The sequence below is a fragment of the Callorhinus ursinus genome, unplaced genomic scaffold, assembly GCF_003265705.2.
Source record: "Callorhinus ursinus isolate GAN/ISIS: 27379988/994484 unplaced genomic scaffold, GSC_fseal_2.0 scaffold20, whole genome shotgun sequence".
NCBI classification, from domain to species: Eukaryota; Metazoa; Chordata; class Mammalia; order Carnivora; family Otariidae; genus Callorhinus; species Callorhinus ursinus.
Window position 1 is genome coordinate 28,601,943 of NW_027397082.1, and position 19,512 is coordinate 28,621,454.

A 19,512-nucleotide genomic window follows, 5' to 3' on the forward strand; every position below is an offset into this window, starting at 1 on the left:
TTTCTCACTTTACATGTCGTCCCCCACTCCCCTCCATATTCCTAGGCCTCACAGTGTTGTGACTTCTTGGTAAATCCGTTACCACGGAAGGTTTTATTCAGACATTCCAGTTTTAAGTATTTTCTAATTCCCTCAACTGTTTTTTCTTCAAAACAGCATGGTTTGCAAGCTGAGCCATGTTTATTGTTTTTAACAAAGGCTTATCAAAATGAACTTGGCAGTTTTTCAGGCGTATACAGCCAAAAAAAGTATTCAGTGTGGCTTTTGGTGTTGTTTATGCATTCCTTACCTACCCTATTGCTTTGCTTTTAAAAATCGCTAATTTGGAAGCTATTTGCTTATGAGAACTTTTGTAGGATATCTCAAAACTCACCCATTAAAGTGGTATAACATAATACTTTAATTGAGGAAAAGCCAAATGTACATTTGATGTTGGGAGATGTTGAGTACAAAGATTTTCTCTCTGTCTGTTTTTAATTTATTCTACATCAGAGGACGTCAGCAAGTGTCATGATCTAACAATGTCCTATTTGAAAGTGGTCTCTGTGAAGCCCTTGGAGGAGAGTCGTGATTTCTGATGGCTGCTAGGCACCCAGATTCGTTGATTTTCTTCAGTTGCCTTCCACTTCGCCCCGTCAGAGGCTCATCTCTCCTTTCCCTCTCCTTTGACTCCACATTGATGAATGGGGTGAGTTGTAGCCAGGTAGGAAGTTACACACCTAAATAAATTAATTATTTAATGTGCTCCTTCTTTACTTAATAAATAAATAACAAATACTTAGTGAACTTCTCCTTATTAAATATTGGTATAAAGATCGTGTTTTGAGCACCTCTTTTTCTGTGCTGATGGCAGCAGGGGATGCAAAGACACAGAACCTGCCTCTGAAATAGCTTTCAGCCTGGTATGGAAAAAAAGACGTTATATGACTGGCTATCCTATGGGTTATGAGCTCCATGAGGTAGATAAGTACTCTGGAAATTAAAGGGGAGGAGAGAACGCATGCAGGCACTATGAGTAATCAAGATTTAGGGAAGACTTTATAGAAGAGGACATGTTTGGGCTTCTCCTTTATAGACAGGTAGGATGGTAAAGCTTTATAGAAGCAGAGGTGTATATCTATCTTTATAGGAACATATCTCTGCTTTTTTTTTTTTCCGAAGACCTATAGAAGACTTCCTTTTGGGGGCCAGGTATGGCCCCCATTGTATAATGAACCTTGACCATTTCTACACCCTCTGCATGCTTCCCCCTCCATCTTGGATAATGGAGTCCTGACCCACATTAAAACAACTCAGGGTTGGGGCGCCGGGGTGGCTCGGTTGGTTAAGTGGTTGACCCTTGGTTTTGGCTGAAGTCATGATCTTGGGGTGGTGGGGTTGAGCCCCACCTTGAGCCCTGTGTCGGGCTCCCCGCTCAGTGGGGAGTCTGCTTCAGGATTCTCTCTCTCCCTCTTCCCCGACTCTCTCTCTAAAATAAATGAATAAATCTTAAAAGAAACTCAGGGTTAGCCATTACTCTCCTTGCCTCTGGAACCCCTCCTGGTTGTTGCTCAGAGCACAGAGGCCACTGTGGAAAATAGCTATCGTCGCAATCAATTGGTGTATTCTGCTTTTACCAGCTCAGGTGCGTGCTTACATTAGTATTTGCTCATAGTCTTATTCCACTATTTATTCCACCAGTACTTGCTATTGTGATTTTGCACTTTAATGGAATAGTACATAGAGTGATATAATGTAAATGCCAACCAAAGAATGCTTTTTCTCTAAAAACTAAATTGATTGTCATATAGGCACATAAAAGTGAGTCACTTCTAAAAACTGTCAACACGTGCTACAACATAGATGAACCATGAAAACATTATGCGGAGTGAGAGAAGCCAGATGCAAAAGACCACATATTGTGTGATATGTCCACAATAGGCAAATCCACAGAGACCAAAAGTAGATTCGTGGTTGGCCTGGTATGGGGGTAGGGAAAGTTGAGAGTGACTGACGATGGGTACATGGTTTCTTTTTGGGATGATGGCTTTGTTCTAGAATTAGGTGGTGGTGATGGCTTTATAACATGTGAGTACACTAAAAATCACTGAATTGTAGCCTTTAAAATGATTAAAATAGTAAATTTTGTTTCAAACCACCCCCCCCCAAAGACAGTGAAGCTAAAAAGAGCAAGAGCAACATCAACAAACGGGCTACTACCACTTAGATGTGGAATGGACAGCTGTAAAAGATTGTAAAACTCTAATAAAATGAATCTAGAAAGATTTTGCACTCAGGCTTTTCCACCGGAGACTCTAAGGTACAAGTGCTTTTACTGTCTTTGAGAAAATGTGGTAAGGTGATAGACAAAGTGAAAAACACTGATCTAGTGGACCTCTTAGAACTGATCTTCATTTTTGTTGTTGTTATCTTTTTTTAAGATTTTACTTATGTATTTGACAGAGAGCGAGTGTGGACAAGCAGGGGGAGTGGCAGGCGGAGGGAGAAGCAGGCTTCCTGCTGAGCAAGGACCTCGGGATCATGACCCGAGCCAAAGGCAGATGCTTAACCAACTGAGCCACCCAGGCGTCCCAGAACTGATCTTATTTTTAATGACATTTGTTCTTATTTTACTTTTAATAGTAGTGGGAATTCTTACCCACTGTTACCAGTTAGCTGTCCCCAAATGTGTTTTTACTGTTGATTTTTGTATTAAAAGTAGCACTTCCATGGATCTTGACCAGTCTGAACTGTGTTTTGCAGATTTCTGTGGGTTTCAAGGAGTCTCAGGGGATGTTAGGGGCATGGGGACAATGTGGGGAAAGATGTCCTATATCCAGTTTTGGTTCCTTTTGGTGATCTCTTCTGCAACCTGAGCAGGTGTGCTATTCCTGATTTCACATTTTGGGTTTCCAAGTAAGATTTTATCTGAACAAGGGATTTCTTGGTGAAAACAAGTTTGTAAATGATTAGGCCATGTGTTTATAAGTTTCTGCTTCCATTTCTCTGCCAAATTTGGTTTATGTCATTCTGGTAGCTCCTAATTGTTTCAAAATACTACTGTGCACCTGTGTTGAAAAAGCATGGGAAGACATTGGTCTTATTAACTTTCTATCCTCTATGCCTGTGCAGAGAGATAGTCAAATGAGTAGTTAGATATTCTGGGCAAGAAGCATAGATTGGGAGTTATTTGCATAGAGACTCAGTTTAAGTCCTTTGTGTATGGAAGTAATCACCCAAGGAGAGTGTTGATAGAGAGACGTGAGGTGGGTCAAAGATAAAATCCTGAGGAATGGCTGTGCTGGGTCAGGTACCCTCTGTACTCACACTTTGGTCAATGAAGTTCCCTCTGTAGTTTGCTATTTCCCCACATATGCTCGGGCATAACTGTCAAAAGAATTGGAGCATGAGTGTATATGTGGGTGGGTAGGGGTATGAGGTAGGTAGGGTCAGAGCATAGGCTGTGGGAACCAGCCAAGGAAGCTTTCTCTTTCTTTGAATTACCCTACAGCCTAGAAGGCTCCTTCTATATGTGTACCGATGTATAGAATGAGAAGATAAACTTGGGTGTTTGCCTCATGGATTTGGTAGTGAGAGAGCCATTGCGGTATTTTTGACATGCAATGATTTGTTAAGAAGCATTACAGTTTCTTGATTTTTAAAATCCAGACATCCCCCGACCCCATGTCTTCATTCTCCCTTGTGGGACTTGAGTGGTGACTACTGGGTTCTGGGTATGGTCCCAGTGAGATCCCAGGTAAGTCCCCATGCCACAGGGGTCTGAAGCTTTATTTTGTTTCATTGACACAGACCCTGCCTTCAGTGCTGGCCAACTGTTTGGCATATTTGTTACAAGTCTCAGCAGGTAACGGTGTAGTAACATAATTTACAAACTCATAAAAACCCTCTTAGAAAAAGTCAAAGTACCATGGTAAAGAATAAATAAATGCTCATAAGTAAGACGCTGGCAAAAATATTTTACTGAATAGTTAGGGGGTTCTAATGATAAGGGGATTGGTCATTGTATCAAAAACTGAAGCAACACACATTTTTTTCCTCTCATTTTTACTTCTTTCAGTTGACTTCTTCCACATTCAGAAAAGAAAAATTATAGACAACCGTATATTCTAATTTTATTAGAGATGAAGGTGTAATTAAAATTTTTTGTAAAGATTTTTTATTTATTCATTTGAGACACAGAGATAGAGAGAGAGAGAGAGCATGAGCAGGGGGAGAGCAGAGGGGAGGGAGAAGCAGGCTCCCCGCTGAGCCAGGAGCCCGATGTGGGGCTCGATCCCAGGACCCTGGGATCATGACCTGAGCCGAAGGCAGACGCTTAACCGTCTGAGCCACCCAGGCGTCCCTGTACTTAAAATTTGAAATGACATTGGCGGGTACTTGGGTGGCTCGGTTAAACATCTTCACTCACATCTCAGGGTGGTGCGTTCAAACCCTGTGTTGGGCTCCATGCCCAGTGTAGAGCCTACTTAATAAATCAATAAGTAAAACCTTCAAAAATAAAAAGAAATTTCAAATGACATCGAATAGCTGATGCATCCAAATTGGCATCTGAGAATCGTTCTGGCACATTCTGCTTTCTTTATAAATTCTTGCATGATCATATACCTATTTGGCTGCAAATACAGGCTACATTAAGTTAAAGTTTCAGTTTTTTTTTAAAGTTTTAATAGTTTTAAAGTGGGAAGAGACTTTTGAATTAGATGAAATAGAATTAATTACTTTTAAAGCCCCTAATAAAAACATATTGTGATTAAACAATGTTAAAATAACTCAGTGAGTTTACCTCTTCATCAGGCAAATGTTTGCTGAGTACCCAGCATGTGCTAGACACTGTGTCAGGTGCTCAAGGCCCATAGAGAATAGATAGGGTCTTACCCAAAGGCTTACAATCTCCTAGGGGAGGCAGATGTGTGGACAAGTAATCAGGGCATTATGATGAGTCCCTTAAGTGACCACCTGCTTTGGTTCAGAGCCAGAGGGACTAAATGCTGCCTTTTTGCTCAAGCCATTAAGGAAGTGTAGAAACTCATGAGGTGAACATGCTGAGGAAGGGAATTCTAAGCAGCAGGCACAATACGTACAAAGTCACTGAGGTGGGGAAGCAGCACTAGACTGAGAGACCTGTGTGGTTCTCCAGGGCAGTTAGGGATGGCTGACCTGCAGGGTGTGTATATGGCCGGATGCCAGATAGGACCAGAAGAACCGGCAGGAGCAAGATCGTGTACTGCACTAAGGAGTTTCAGTTTTGCTTTAGCTGCTAAGAGTACTCCTTGAAGGCTTTTAAACAGAGGAGTGGGGGTGGGACGGGGGCTTTGGTGATAAAATTAGCTTGTGTTTCAAACCTACATCTCTGAATGAGGCTTGAAGAAAGGTCCAGGAGGGTGACAAGCTAGGGGTCTGTTGAAATGGTACAGGTGGGAAGTAAGGTTCATGCCTCATGGTAAGACTTCTGCTTTATTCATATTTATAGTCTTGGTGCTTGGTGCCCTATAGCGTATGTGGTGGAGATGTCTGGTAGGCAATTTGATATTCTGGGCAAGCAATCCAAAATGTGGGCATTATCAGCTAATAGGCTCAGTTGAACATGACAGGATTGGATGAACAAGACATAATTGGATGTAATTACCCGAGGAGCATGTAAAGAATGAAGTGTGAAATGGGTCAAAAAATTGTAGAGAATAACTAGGGTGTGTTCATATTATATCCAGGGCACATCTTAGTCATTGTACCCTTCTTTTTCCACTCTAGTTACATGCTGTTCTTTTTCTAGAACAACTGTGAGGGCAGGGACTATGTCTTATTTATGGTGTCACTGCCATTGTTCACAGCTCAAGTCCTGTGTTTGGAAATAATCACCCAAGGAGAGTGTTTATAAAGAGATGTGACATGGGTCAGAGATAAAATCCTTGCACAATTCCAGAAAGCGCCACTCGTATGTCTGAGTAGTTGTGTCTCACTGTGAATGGTGCCTCTCGGAGTTGTGCTTCAGCTGTCCCTACTCAACCGGCCGCAGCAGCTATCATGGTACCCGAGATATGGTGAGTGTTCAGTGTGTTTGCTGAATGGATGAGTAAATGACACAACAGCTAATGAGCGGCCAGAGAAAGAAAGATCTAGCAAAAGAAAGTAAGGTATGGTCTCTAGGGAAAAAGGATAACCGGGGGGGACTCCGGTCATGGAAATGCAAGGAAGAAAGAGTTTCAGTAATGAGAGAGAGTGCCAAATGCTACAGAGAGGTCAATTAATTAGGGATGGCAGAGTCACCACTGCAATTAGGAGTCACTGGTGTCTAAAATAGCTTGAGCGGCGTGTGGGGGAGGCAGGGGGCAAATTCCATTCCACTGAGGTGGGAATGAGAAAAGGGATGAGGAGACAGTCAGTGTAGACAGGTCCTTAAGAGGCTGGGTTTGTGAAGGGAAGGAAGTCACGGGGGGACGGCTGGGAAGGCGGCGGGGGAGAAGGGGGTCTTCGTCCCTTGTCTTCAGTTCTCTTCCTTTCTTTCCTCTCTCACATTCCTCCTTCCTGCTTCCAAGGTGACAGATTCTTGAGGAAATGTATAGGCTAAAGGTCTAGGTTCAAAATATAGAATCTAGGAGAGGGGAGGCTAACCTGAGAAATTAAATATGGAAAGAAGCATCTTTCTCTGCCAAAGGAACAAAAGGGATGAAAGATGCATGTGGATAGGAATGGACCGGAGGAATGAACTGAAGGGAAAAAAATGGAATAAAAACAGCTCACATTTTCTCTATAAAGCAGAACTAGCATTTCGGGGGCACTTTTTATGTTCTAAGCATCATTAAAACTACTTTCATATGTTAACTCTCTGAGTTCTAGCAACAGTCATGTGAGGATGGAGTTATTATCCTAATGTTACAAAGCCACGGCGGCCCAAACGGACGAAGCATCTTGCTGAGGTTGAACAGCTGCTCAGGGGCAGGACCAGGATGCCTTTAAAGCTGTTCACCAGCCTGGTACGGGGTACATAGAGGACTTAAGATATTGAAGAAGCAATGTGCAAATGGAACAGTACAACTATTATTGCTGAGTCACTCCAAGCACTTAGTTTGTGTTGGAAATCATAATTGTGCCATTAATTTGCAAGGTTGAGAGATTTGCTCTAGCAAAACTTGCCTTACCGGTTACAGGAAAGGAAATGTTTGAATGGTCTGGATTGATTCAAAAGTGGGGATTGGTGGCTTAGAAGGAGTGGGGGTGTCCGAAAGAGAGCAAGTGATATGACGGAGAAGGAGCTGTAGCCTCTAAAAAGGAGGCAGGTTGAGGGAATGGGAGAAAATGGAGAGGCCAGGGACCTGGGAGCTCAGGGAGGTTGGAAACCAGGTGCAGGAGCAGTTAGGGAATTGTGGAGGATAGAAGGTTGGGGTTTGGGAGGGATACCGACATCTCACAACAACCCTAGATTTCAGAAGTGAGGATTGGCACGGGCGATGATTGGTTGATGGTTTTGGGCGCATGTGGCTGAAATTGAATGGAGGTGATTCTTATGGGATGTGATGAGGTCAGGGTCGAGGCTGAGATTGGCAGAGATGTTGGCACATGTTGACTAGACCCTGTCTCTTGTTGCAGGATGGTGCCCAGTAGCCCTAAGGACTGCTCTGGACTTTAGAAAGCTACAACCCAAGTCTGGCATGGGTCTAGGGAAAGGTACAAAAGGTTAGCTGATCTCAATAGAACATTGTCAAAAAAAAAAAAAAGTTTGGATAGCTTCTATTTTGCAGTGTAGTTTTTGAAAAAATAACTTGCAAAGATCAGTTGGCAAAACAACAGGTTTCACGAGCAACTTCAGATGCTTTAGCCAAATTGTCTTTGTCAGCCTGGAAAGAAAGGACTGTGCTCTGATGAAACCTCCTTTTCCCTCTTCCGCCTCCCTCCTCTTTCTCTTCTCTGGGAGTGTCCAGCACTCTGTGGGTGGAGAAGCAACTGAGGATCATCAGGCTTCCAGCTGTTGAGCTTTGTTGTGATTTGTGGGGGTGGGGGTCATGGGAGAGGGGCCAGAAACTTGAGTGGGGCTCAGTGTGGTGTCTTTGCTTCTATAGTTAGCCGTGTGATGGGAACCAGCAATACACGCTCCCTTTGTACAGCTGTGCATACCACGGTCGGCTTTTCTCTTCTGCCCATTCAGGGTTTCAGGAAATCAAAATGAGATCTGAGGTGAGCTTAGCAGCCGCACATGTGAAGATACGGAGCTTGGGCCCAGGGACAGAATGTGTGTCCCAGGCCTACGCAAGTGGCCCATGCAGGTAATGAATCAGGTGGGCTGTTCTGGGGTGCAAGGAACAGAAACTCCAACCTGGACTGGCTTCACTGGTGAGGAGAAGGATTTCTTCATTTAGCAGAATGTCCTGGGCTCTGGCTTTACTTCTCTGTGATTCTCTTGGCTCTGTCCCTACCATGTGTTCTTTTCATTCTCAACCTGATTGCCCTCATGGTCCCCAGATGGCTACGGTTGTTCGAAGGGTCCCATAGAGATAGGAAACATCCAGTGGAGGGGGAGAAGTGGCGTCTTTGTGTCTTCTCAGTAGTGAGCCAATCTTTCCCAGAAGCTTCTGGAAGACTTCCTTGTCCTTGGCAAAGATGGGGTCACTGCCCTTTCCTTAAATCAGTCCATGACTGGCAGGCCCAACAGGCTTGCCGTAATTCTTGATTAACCACTTGGGATGGACTGGATGCTGGGAACCACATCCGTGATAGAGAGAAGGCTCGAGGCCATTGTTATAAAATTCCAGGCTTTTCAAGGGGAAGGAGCCTCAGATGGCGGCGGTCAGGCCCCACTCCTGCATTTGCTAGCAGTTGTGAACTCAGACTCATTAACAACTTTGGTGAGCTTCGGTTTTCTCTGAGAGGATCACCATGGGAGTTGAAAACACTATATAAACTTTAAGGAGCTAATTTTTCATTTAATGGTGGTGATGATGATGATGATATGATAACAGTTCCATTTACTGAGCACTTACGTGTTCCAGACACTTGTTATAGGCTTTAATGCATTTTCTGTATTGCTCACTAAACACATATTAAGCAACCATCATTACTCAAGGCATTCTACTAAATGCTTTATTTCCGATCTCTACTAAGCTGCGATCTGGAACAGTAAGGCTAGAGACAGAGGAGGTGGTGCTCAGGTTCACCTATGGGTTTCAGGGGTTTTGGCCCATGTGACTGGGTAGAGGCAGTTGGCTGTGGGGCCTCTGCCAATCGCTCTGTTGCCTGCCTCTGATGGTCTTTCGCTAACTAGTGCAGGGCTCACTGCACTAGGGATTTGCAACCCACACGTGTACCGTGCCTTTAGAATACTTGATGCTTTTCTTTTCCCTGTTCCTTTATTTCCCAAATATAAGATTTTTGCATATTTATGCTTTTGAAATAGTAGAGGGATTTACAAATGTTTTTTCAATGCTTGTCTAGATTGTCTCACCTGAGCCCCTTGAAGAAGGCAGGCCTGAATTTGCATCTGTATTGAGGCTTTAGTGGTCCTGAGGTCCATCACGTAAAGAAGGTGGGTGGTAGGGGGTGGGGCCGTCTTTTTTTTTTTTTTTGATGTTGCAAATTGCCCTGCTTTGCACATCCTTGTGAAGTGAACTTCTCCCACATTTTGGTTTCTATCTGTAAGGTAGTTTCCCTGAAGGAGAATCTTCATCAAAGTGTTTGAAACTTTTTATATGGATTGCCTGATTGGCTCCTGGAAGGTTTTTGAATGGTGAAAAAGACACACTTGCAGTGTTATTTGGGGATTAGGCGTTTTCTCATTCTATGGTGTTTTATCTGCCTGGGATCATAAAATATTTCCAGAAAACCTGAACTGTACTAATACCATCTAACTTACATTTTCCCAGGTCTCCCTTGCAATTATAATAAAAACAGTGTTTCTGTGGCTCAGCCTATGTCATTTCTTCCCCTTAGTTCATAAAGTCCTGGGGAGAAACTAAACTTGTCCATCTTGATTCATCCTTTCCTTAGTGTGAGTTACTGCTCTTGAGGCTTCTTGGTCTGCATGCAAATAAACTCCCCAAAGGTCTATCTTTGATACACATCTGCTTTTTATTCATAGTTCTGGCCCTCATGCTGGGACCTCTACTCTACTCTTAGACAGTATGCAAGGGGTCCCTGGGTGGCTCGGTTGGTTAAGCAACTGCCTTCAGCTCAGATCATGATCCCAAGGTCCTGGGATCAAGCCCCACATAGGGCTCCCTGCTCGCAGGGGATCCTGCTTCTCCCTCTCCCTCTGCCTGCCACTCCCCCTGCTTGTGCTCTCATTCTCTCTCTCTCTCTCTCTCTCTCTGTCAAATAAATAAATAAAGTCTTAAAAAAGACAGTATGCGAGTAAGTTGATGGGGACAATGAAGTGAGGTTATGCTGGGTTTTTTGCTGATGCAGTACGAATATGGAGTATCTGTTTTGGCGTTGTGGTCAAGTACAAAGACTTGCATTCATATGACTTGACTTCCCACGTAATTCTCTCAACAGTTCCTAAAAAATACTTCTCCCCAACTCTTCCAATCCCACCAGATATATTGATGAATGAAGCTATGTGAGCAATAGAAAGTCAGGGGAAGGAACTGTCACTATTCTTATGTGGATTTTTTAAAAATGGTAGTTAACAACCATAGTGTATACAATACAAATTATATTTGTATTTTGTCCTTCGTACATTTCCTCAGCTAATTTTAGACACAAGTGTGTCAAGTGGGATAACAGGAAAGAGCGAGAGTGGGGCCCTGGAGGGGACCATCAACAGACCACACAGTGTGACCAGGACTGGGGGTGGGGGGCACAGAGAGTGCTGTGGCAGCAGCTCAACTGTTTGGGGGAGGGCCCAGTACCACCCCGTGCAGCAGGTAGAAACTGGAGACCCCGGAGGCCACTCCTACCAGGTGACATAGCAAGTCAGTGGGAAAGCCTGTATTTCTACCCAGGTCTTTCTACATTCGAGTGGCACCTTCTTTATTTGCTTCTTTTTCCATATTTGAATGTTTCAAAATTGCCTCTAAAATAATCAGACTTTATAGAAGGGAACAAAAGGGCCTACTGTTTCCCCCACTTTCTCTCACATCTTAGGTTTACATTATTATTTTCTTTAATAAGAGAGTCTTTTTTTTTTTAAGATTTTATTTGCTTATTTGACAGAGAGAGACACAGCGAGAGAGGGAACACAAGCAGGGGGTGTGGGAGAGGGAGAAGCAGGCTTCCCGCCGAGCAGGGAGCCCGATGCGGGGCTCGATCCCAGGACCCTGAGACCATGACCTGAGTCAAAGGCAGACGCTCAACCAATTCAGCCACCCAGGCGCCCTTACATTATTTTTTAATATTTTAATTCCAGTATAGTTAACATACAGTGTCATATTAGTTTCAGGTGTACAGTATGGTGATTTGACGCTTCCGTACCTGGTGCTCATCCTCCTGAAGCCTCATCACCTGTGCCCCCCATCCCGCCACCCCCCTGCCCTCTGGTGACCATCAGTGTGTTCTCTAGAGTTAACAGTCTGTTTCTTAGCTTGCCTCTCCCCTTTTTTCCCCTTCTTCTCCTTTGTTTTGTTTCTTAAATTCTATATGTGAGTGAATCAGGTTTACATTTTATATCATCTCTCCTTTCTACCAATAGGATTTTCTTTTTTTTTTTTTTTAAGATTTTATTTATTTATTTGACAGAGAGAGACACAGCGAGAGAGGGAACACAAGCAGGGGGAGTGGGAGAGGGAGAAGCAGGCTTCCCGTGGAGCAGGGAGCCCGGTGCGGGGCTCGATCCCAGGACCCTGGGATCATGACCTGAGCCGAAGGCAGACGCTTAATGACTGAGCCACCCAGGCGCCCCTACCAATAGGATTTTCGTTTTGAATTTTTAAAAAATGGCTCTTAAACATTTGAATTTTTCTTGAATTAGGCCTTGGCAAAAACCGTTTGCCTACCATGGATTCAGAGGTTTCCTGACCCTTATTGGAAATGTCAGATTGGCCACAAAACTCTTGTAACTTGGACAGAATGTTAACCCAAAAGAAGTGCTACAATTCAAATGGGAAACTACAGTGCCACTTAGTTCCTGTGGGTTGCTGAACAACATGAGGGGACTTCAGACAATCACTCCCCATTTTCCTGTCCGGGTGGAGTTCAGTTTGGAGAACCTCCCAATGGTGAAGGCTAGGCACTGAGCTAAAATTTCCCTTTCCAGCTTGAATCAACCAATTTGTCCTGATAACAAGTTTAAAAGAGTTTATAATCGAGTAGGAAACAAGGTAGGCATTCACCTTGCCAGGTTAAAGCAGGGTGCTAGGCAAATAACTCGTGCAAACAAGATCACAGAGAGAATACATATATGCCTACAAGAAATCTTAATCAGTTATTTACAGTATCCATTTACAAGTAAATGATCGGTCATGGCACTTATACCAGGGGTTGCAAAATCCCCCGTCTTTGGGAGCTCAAGCGTGAAGTACCCGAGTTGTGATCTAATAGGGAGGGACCGGGCTCTCGCCAAATTGAGAACATTCTGTCACCATTGGACAGATAACTTCCATTCTGTTTTTAGTGCCAGGGATGCATCAGCTGACAAAACCGACAAAAATCCCTGCCCTCCTGGCGTTTACAGTCTGATTTGTCGCTGCCTTGGAAAACAAATGACCAAGCCAGTTAGCATGATCTGTAGAGCAAAAGCATATGAGTCAGACACACCGGTGTATTGCTGTAATAAATTGCACAGATTCCAACTTTGTTTGTTTTGAGGCCTTTTTCACATAGCCAGTGTTTCCGGGTAAGTGAGAGGACTGTAATTACAATATAAGTTGAGGTGGCTTCTTTTTCGCATTCTGCTGGTTTTGTTGCCTTAATTTGCCAAATAACCTTAACTATGAAATATTGGCCCTACAGGGCAGCCCCTGTAAATAAAGCCCCTGGTTTATTTCATTCTAGTTTTGCTGTTTAATGGAAAATAGAGCATTGCGAACAATTCTGTCTGTCCTTGTGCTGACTGTGACGACTAATTGATGATGACTTGGCGCAGATTCTGAGCACCCCAGCGGGCGGGTTCCCTGGCTCCGGGGCTCCGTGGGCTGGGAGCTCCCCCCACCCCTGAGCCCCCGCCCCCACGGAGCAGTGCTCTTGTGGGCCTGCTTTTCTGCCCAGCAGTGGGACTCTGATGAGGTCACTAGAATAACAAGCCTGGGAGCTTGGACCTAGGAAGCCATGTGCCTTTTCTTTGAGCTTCTTGTGGGAAAATGGGGATCGGAAGCACCTGTGACTGCACTTATCTCATTTTCGCAAACAGGATTTCTGCTGGGCCTGCAAAGTGAGGCCAAATTGATAGTTTTGAAGAGAGAAAGTGCTGGCCACTGGCAGGGATTAAACTCTTCTGTTCAGCCTTCAGCGCCTGGGAGACTGTCTTTAGCAACTGAACGGGTATTGCGGATGTGAATGCTGGTGGCCCGGATTCCTGTCTCAGGAGCTGCTTGGCGTGTGTGTATGCCCGGAGCTCCTGCTTCTCTTGCACGTCAGGGGCGCTGCGCTGAGCCGGGAAGCAGAGATCTGCCCAGCCAGGGTCTCAGCATTCCCGACCTGGGGCATTTTCTCCTGGAGGGACCTGTGAGTCCTGATGGCCACACGTCTTACAGAAGTGTCTTAGGTGGTCCTAAGTGAATCTGTGCGCTTCAGGGGCACACATCACCCACTGAAGTTGTGGCCAAACATCTCATGGGCACCTCTACATCTACACAAAGTCCAGTGGGCACTCTAGGAGCCCAGTGTTTGTGTCTCCCCTTCATATGCTGAAGCTCCAACCCACAGTGGGGCGTTATTAGAAGGTTGGGCCTTTGAGGTTCAAGTTTAGATGAGGCTATGAGGGTGGAGCCCCATGATGGGATTAGTGTCCTTAGAGGAAGTGGAAGAGAGAGAAGAGCTGAGGAGAGGCCTTGTGAGCACACAGCCAGAAGGTGGTCCTCTGCAAGCCGTGGAGCGAGCCCTCACCAGCACCCCATGGGCTGGCACTCTGATCCCCCCCTTCCAACTTCCAGAATTGCAGTAAAAAAACTGCCTGTGGTTTCAGCCACCTCAGACTGTGGTATTTTGTTAGGAGAGCCCAAGTGGACTAGGGCAGGCTCAGTGCCTCTCCTTGGGGGGTCTTACCTGATCTGTCAGTAGGGGTTGATAATGTTGTTCCTTTCTTTTTTGACCTCTGACCCCGTGCTCACCTGGATTTACCTTTACCTTTCTCAAGTTCCTTGCAGCCCCTGCTTCTTCTACCCCTCCCTGAAAGGTTAGGATTCCTCAAAGTCCTACTCTCTCTTCTCTTCCGCCCACTGTCAGGACACCTGGCTCCTCTCATTGGGGTCTGCGGACCAACAGAGGCCTCCCTTGCGAGTTTATCAGAAATTTACCTCTCAGGCCCTATGCCAGACCTGCTGAATCTGAATCTGCCATTAACAGGGGTCACCCACAGAAGGCCGAAAGGCCTATTCTTCAACATCTCAGTGGCCAGTGGTATGCCCTGACACCAAGTGTAGGTCCCAACACCAGATCTCTCTCCTGGGCTCTAGACCAGTTTATCCAACAGAGCCCTTGGTCTGGCCACTTCAGGGTCCCACAGGGATATCGAACTTTGCCGGGTCTAGAGTTTTATTCCTTTTTTTCAAATATGCTCCTCTTCCTTTGGGCAACCAATAGAAGATAGGGGTTCTCCAGAAACTTCTACTTTAGAACTCCCATTTAACCTTGTACTCCTGGTTAAATGGTTTCTTTGGGGTTAGGAGAGCTAACAGCCAGGCAATATGCTCCAGTCTGGCTGACCCATTGTTCAGCTCGCCTCTCCTGACTGATCAGTGCCGCTAATTGCCTTTTGTTAAATATTCTGAATATTGTTCATGGTGTCATGTTCAATTAGTAACTTGTCGAACTTTTTTCCTCTGTAGTAAGTTTGAAAGTACACAGGTACTAAATAAATATTTTAAATTAGTATCATTTATTATATTTGTTATTACCTATAATATATTAAAGGTACTAGCACTTAATAAATATTTTTGATGGTGAGCAAGTAAGAAGTTCTTTGCCTGAAGTGCAAGATTTTCAGCATATTTGTGAATGACCATTGCTGTCCCAAAGGAAGTTTCATTGGGAATGTAGTGTGACCTGATGTGTCACATGATTGAATCCTACAACATCTGTGCAACAACAGAGGATTGGTGACATCAATTATAGCGCACTCATATAAATGCTTTGCAGCTATTAGAATGATCAGAGCACATTTACTAACATTCATGGTATCAAACTAAATGAAAAGAACAAATTACAGAAAAAAATGATTATAGTTTGGGATTTTTTTGAAGTGTGGTGAAATATATATAAGGTGCAATTTACCATTTTAACCATTTTAAGAGTACAGTTCTGGGACATTAAGTACATTCGTATTGTTGTGCAACTACCCCCACCATCCATCTCTAGCACTTTTTTTTTATCATTTCAAACTGAAACTCCATACCCATTGAACAATAATTCCCCATTCTTTGTCCATCCAGCCCCTGGCAACCACCATTCTTTCTGTTTCTATGAATTTGACTATTCTAAATACCTCACATAAATGGATGCATATAAGATTTGTCCCTTTGTGACTGGCTTATTTCACTTAGCATAATGTTTGCAAGGTTCATCCATGCTGAAATGTGTCAGAACTGCCTTCCTTTTTAAGGCTGAATAATATTCCATTGTGTATATATACCACATCTTATGTCTTCATTCATCTGGACACTTGAGTTGCTTCTACCTTCTGGTTACTGTGAATAATGCTGCTATGAATATGGATGTATACATATCTGTTTGAATCCCTGCTTTCACTTCTTTTGGTATACACCCAGCAGTGAAATTGGTTGATCACATGATAATTCTATTTTAAATTTTTTGTAGAACCACTGTATCATTTTCCTGTGGAGGCTGCACCCTTTTACATCCCCACCAGCAACGCACAAGCGTTCCAGTTTCTCTGCATCCTGGCTGACACTTGTTATTCTCTGGTTTTGTTTTTTTGTTTATGATAATCATTGTGATGGATGTGAAGTCTCAGTTTTGTTTTTAATAAAAAGATGTATTTACAGCGGTACCTGGGTGGCTCAGTCGTTAAGCATCTGCCTTCAGCTCAGGTCAGGATCCCAGGGTCCTGGGATCGAGCCCCGCATCGGGCTCCCTGCTCAGTGGGAAGCCTGCTTCTCCCTCTCCCACTCCCCCTGCTTGTGTTCCTGCTTTCACAAATAAATAAATAAAATCTTAAAAAAAAGATATATTTACATACATATATGATATAAAAAACATTTCTTCAAAGGATTTACTCCAAATAAAAGCAGTGCCTTTTGGGTGGCAGGATACAGATGATTTTTATTATTGTCCTTTTGCTCTATTCTCTCCTTTTTCTGCATTAAGGATGTATGATATGTGTATTTAAGAACGCCTGAAGCTTGGTCAAGCCATATGAATTCAGGTGTTGGCAGTAACTCCTGGTTGTCCCCGGCTGTGCAGCCTTCACGTGGGCCTCCTACCTGCTGATTTTGGACTTGGCATCGCCCCTGTCATGGGGCCACTCTTCACGTTGAGGCCGTCCATGGATGCTCCCACACTCGAGGCCTGGCTGCCGCTCATTCCTTTGCCCAGTGAAGCAGCACCAGGCTCTCTTGGCAGGAAACTATTACAACCAGGTCTCAGCACATGGCTTTCTGGTGCCCTAGACCACCTTCCTCCCCCAGTTGGATTTTTAGCACAAAGAAATCTCCTTTTTGGGTTATGTTTGCTCAGCAAGACTTTGGCTGGTCATCTTAGTTGATTACAAATGAAAGGGAAAGTTACTTTCTTCCTAGTCTGTGAATTATATATTCTGTAATTTTCCAAAGAGTTTCAAGGCTCATTCATCACAAGAGTCTGTGTCGGCTTCAAAAGCAGTAAGGATTGCCTATGTACCAGTTCAGAAAGAGCCAAAAGACATCCTTTCACGGAGCAAACGGCTACATTTATGCAAAGAAGAGTTGTCCAGTTTACAATAATATAATTCATTCCTTTCTTTTTTTAATTACTATATTGAGTCATGTGCAGGCTGAAAGGGTGGCTTTTCTGCTTGTTTTTGAAGGATCAGGAGGGCTTGGGGACAGGTGTTAAGGGGAGGCTTCAGCGAAGGCTCTCTGTACTTGGGATTGGGTGTTAATCAATTATCTGTGACCTTTGGTGGGAAACTTTTCTTGATGGTTTTGTTTTGACGTGATGATTCTGGCTGCCTAGTCTGAAGCAAAGTCGAAGAGACTGTGGAACGGTCCAAACTTGAGCTGTGAGCACGGGCACTGGTTTCGTGCACATGTGCAAAAGACTGGTAAGATCTGAAGACTAAGGCTGGGGCCTCCGAGACCTGGAAGGAGTTGAAGCTGAGGACAAATCGTGTATCGGGAGGCACAGGAGCAGTTCCACATCCTCATCCTGTTCCTTCTGGAGAAGGCATCACGGTTCCTTTTGTCTCAACGTTTCTTCCTGCGCCCAGATTTCTCACGGACGTCTCAAAAGAGAAGCAGTCGAGGACTTTGGGTTTGGCTTTGGGCCCGCTTCCTCCCTCATTTCCGGCCCCCCAGCTCGCAGGCTCCTCTTCCTCCGCGCCTGCCATTGCTTTCTGTTGCCGTAACCCCACCCGGCACGGGCCTCGGCGGCCCACCTCGCCTGGGGACAGCTGCAGACTCCGCTGCAGGTGCCCTTCCTGTCCACAGTCTGACTGTGGGCCCAGCTTCTCGGGTTGCACTGAGCACCCCCACCCCCGGACCGGCCCCGTGGTTTTCCCAGTGACTGCCTCTGACTCATCCACTTGTCCCTCTTCCTTCTTTAGGAACGCACTGGCCGGTCCCTCCCGTCTTTCCCCGCAGGGTCCCACCACCTCCTGTCCAGTCTGTTCATCACCATGTGCATCGGCTCAGAGAAGGCAGCCAGCCATTGGGAGAGGTCCTTCACAGGCTGCGGGGAGGGGGGAGCGGAGGCGGGACTTCACAGGGAGCTGTTATCATTCTAGGTGGTACTGGGATAGCAACTATGGATGTGAGAGGCCATTCCGTTAGCTGTTCGTGAGTTTTCTCCTTACCAAAGTGAGTCACCACCTCATTTTAAAATCTTCAAATAAAAACAAGGCCATGTTTACATAATGAGGTTAATCAAGGACCTACCACTTCTGTAAGACATAGTTAATATAAAAAAGTAATGAAAAAAAAGGCCAGTTACATGAGAAATAAGTCATTTTGACGTATTTGTAATTTAATAAGATTTGTTATTCAAAGAGAGGGTTGCGTTATCCTTTTTTTTTTTTTTTATCCTTTTTAAAGCCTGTTGTTTTGAATGATGTAGGGCTGCTTTTGAGAACATTCACTGGAGAGAAATGAACTCAGTGCTTGTCTGTTTTGACAAGGTACTTCTTACCAAATAGGAACCCCTTGACCCTGACCTCAGATTGTAATTTTGATTGTGGGTAGAACACGCGTTTCCTCTGAGCTTTGCCAGGCACTGTTGCTTCTCATTTTTTAAATTTTTGCTGCAGAGGTAAGAGAGAGTTGACTGCTGGCTTCTTTGGACAGATGGAGGTCTAATGGATATGAAGTTGGGGAATTCCTGATCCTCTGCCAAATTAATATTTATAAGCATCGTGTTGGTCTCAGTCTGTGGCAACTAATGTGATTTGGCAGCTGGAAACTTAAATGTATGCTCTTTATGGAATGGGTATTGACTTTATTGATGCCTGGCAAATGCATAGCCAAGATGAGTGATGTTTATTTGCTTCTGTAATCCCAAGGGCTCAAGGTACTTGACACATTTTTGATAGCCCTCCAGTGCCTGGCTCTGAAATACTGCAAACCCCTGGGCAAGATGCTGAATTCTCAGGAGCATTGCCTGTCAGCTGGTGAACGTATGCAGGATCCAGTTCTCAGTCGTACCAGAAATATTTCTGTGGGCGTCCCTCCTGTCTGAATTCCAGGATCAGATGGTGATTGTGCGGGCTGTATATTCCCCTCACTCCTCTCATGCAGGGCTTTTCAGCAGTTGTGAATGTGTGAGTAGCCAACCTATATAACTGAAATGAAAAGCACTTGTAAGGATCAAATTGTCTTCTATTTATGAGACAATCTTTCATTTTCAATAAATATTTGTTGGGGGCTTGCTAAATGTTAAACTTGTTCTAGGTGCTGGGAACCCAGCAGCATTTAAATAAAATAGGCAAGATTCCCTCCCTCATGGAGCTTACAGTTTTGTCATGAAGGCAAATAATAAACAATTAAATTAATGAATGAGACTTCAAATAGTGGTAGCTATAAGGAAATGAAAAAGCCTAATTAGTTAGAGAGTTACTAAGGGGTTAGGGAGCTTAGCGGACATCGTAAATTATTATGGTGGGGAAGGGCTATCTTAGAAAGGGGCATCTGACCTTAGATCTGAATGACAAGAAGGAGCCATCTATGGGAAGATGAGGCATGAAGGGGCTTTCAAGGCATGAAGGGGCAAGTGCAAAGGCCA

At 44.4% G+C, this 19,512-nt stretch overlaps 1 protein-coding gene across 13 annotated transcripts in view; it reads left to right on the forward strand.

Moving 5' to 3' along the window:
• Positions 1 to 19,512, forward strand: part of SLC16A12 (solute carrier family 16 member 12) — a 75,577-nt gene that overhangs the window by 4,100 nt on the left and 51,965 nt on the right. For 6 of the 13 annotated variants that reach the window (XM_073904467.1, XM_073904456.1, XM_073904457.1 and 3 more), the window contains exon 2: positions 493 to 688. The exons of 5 other annotated variants lie outside the window; for them this stretch is intronic. The gene's annotated coding sequence lies outside the window, so the exon portion shown is untranslated. Of the gene's footprint in view, positions 1 to 492; positions 689 to 5,126; positions 5,441 to 5,623; positions 6,039 to 19,512 lie in introns of those variants that run through there. 2 more of the 13 variants (XM_073904465.1, XM_073904466.1) reach the window with 2 other exon arrangements.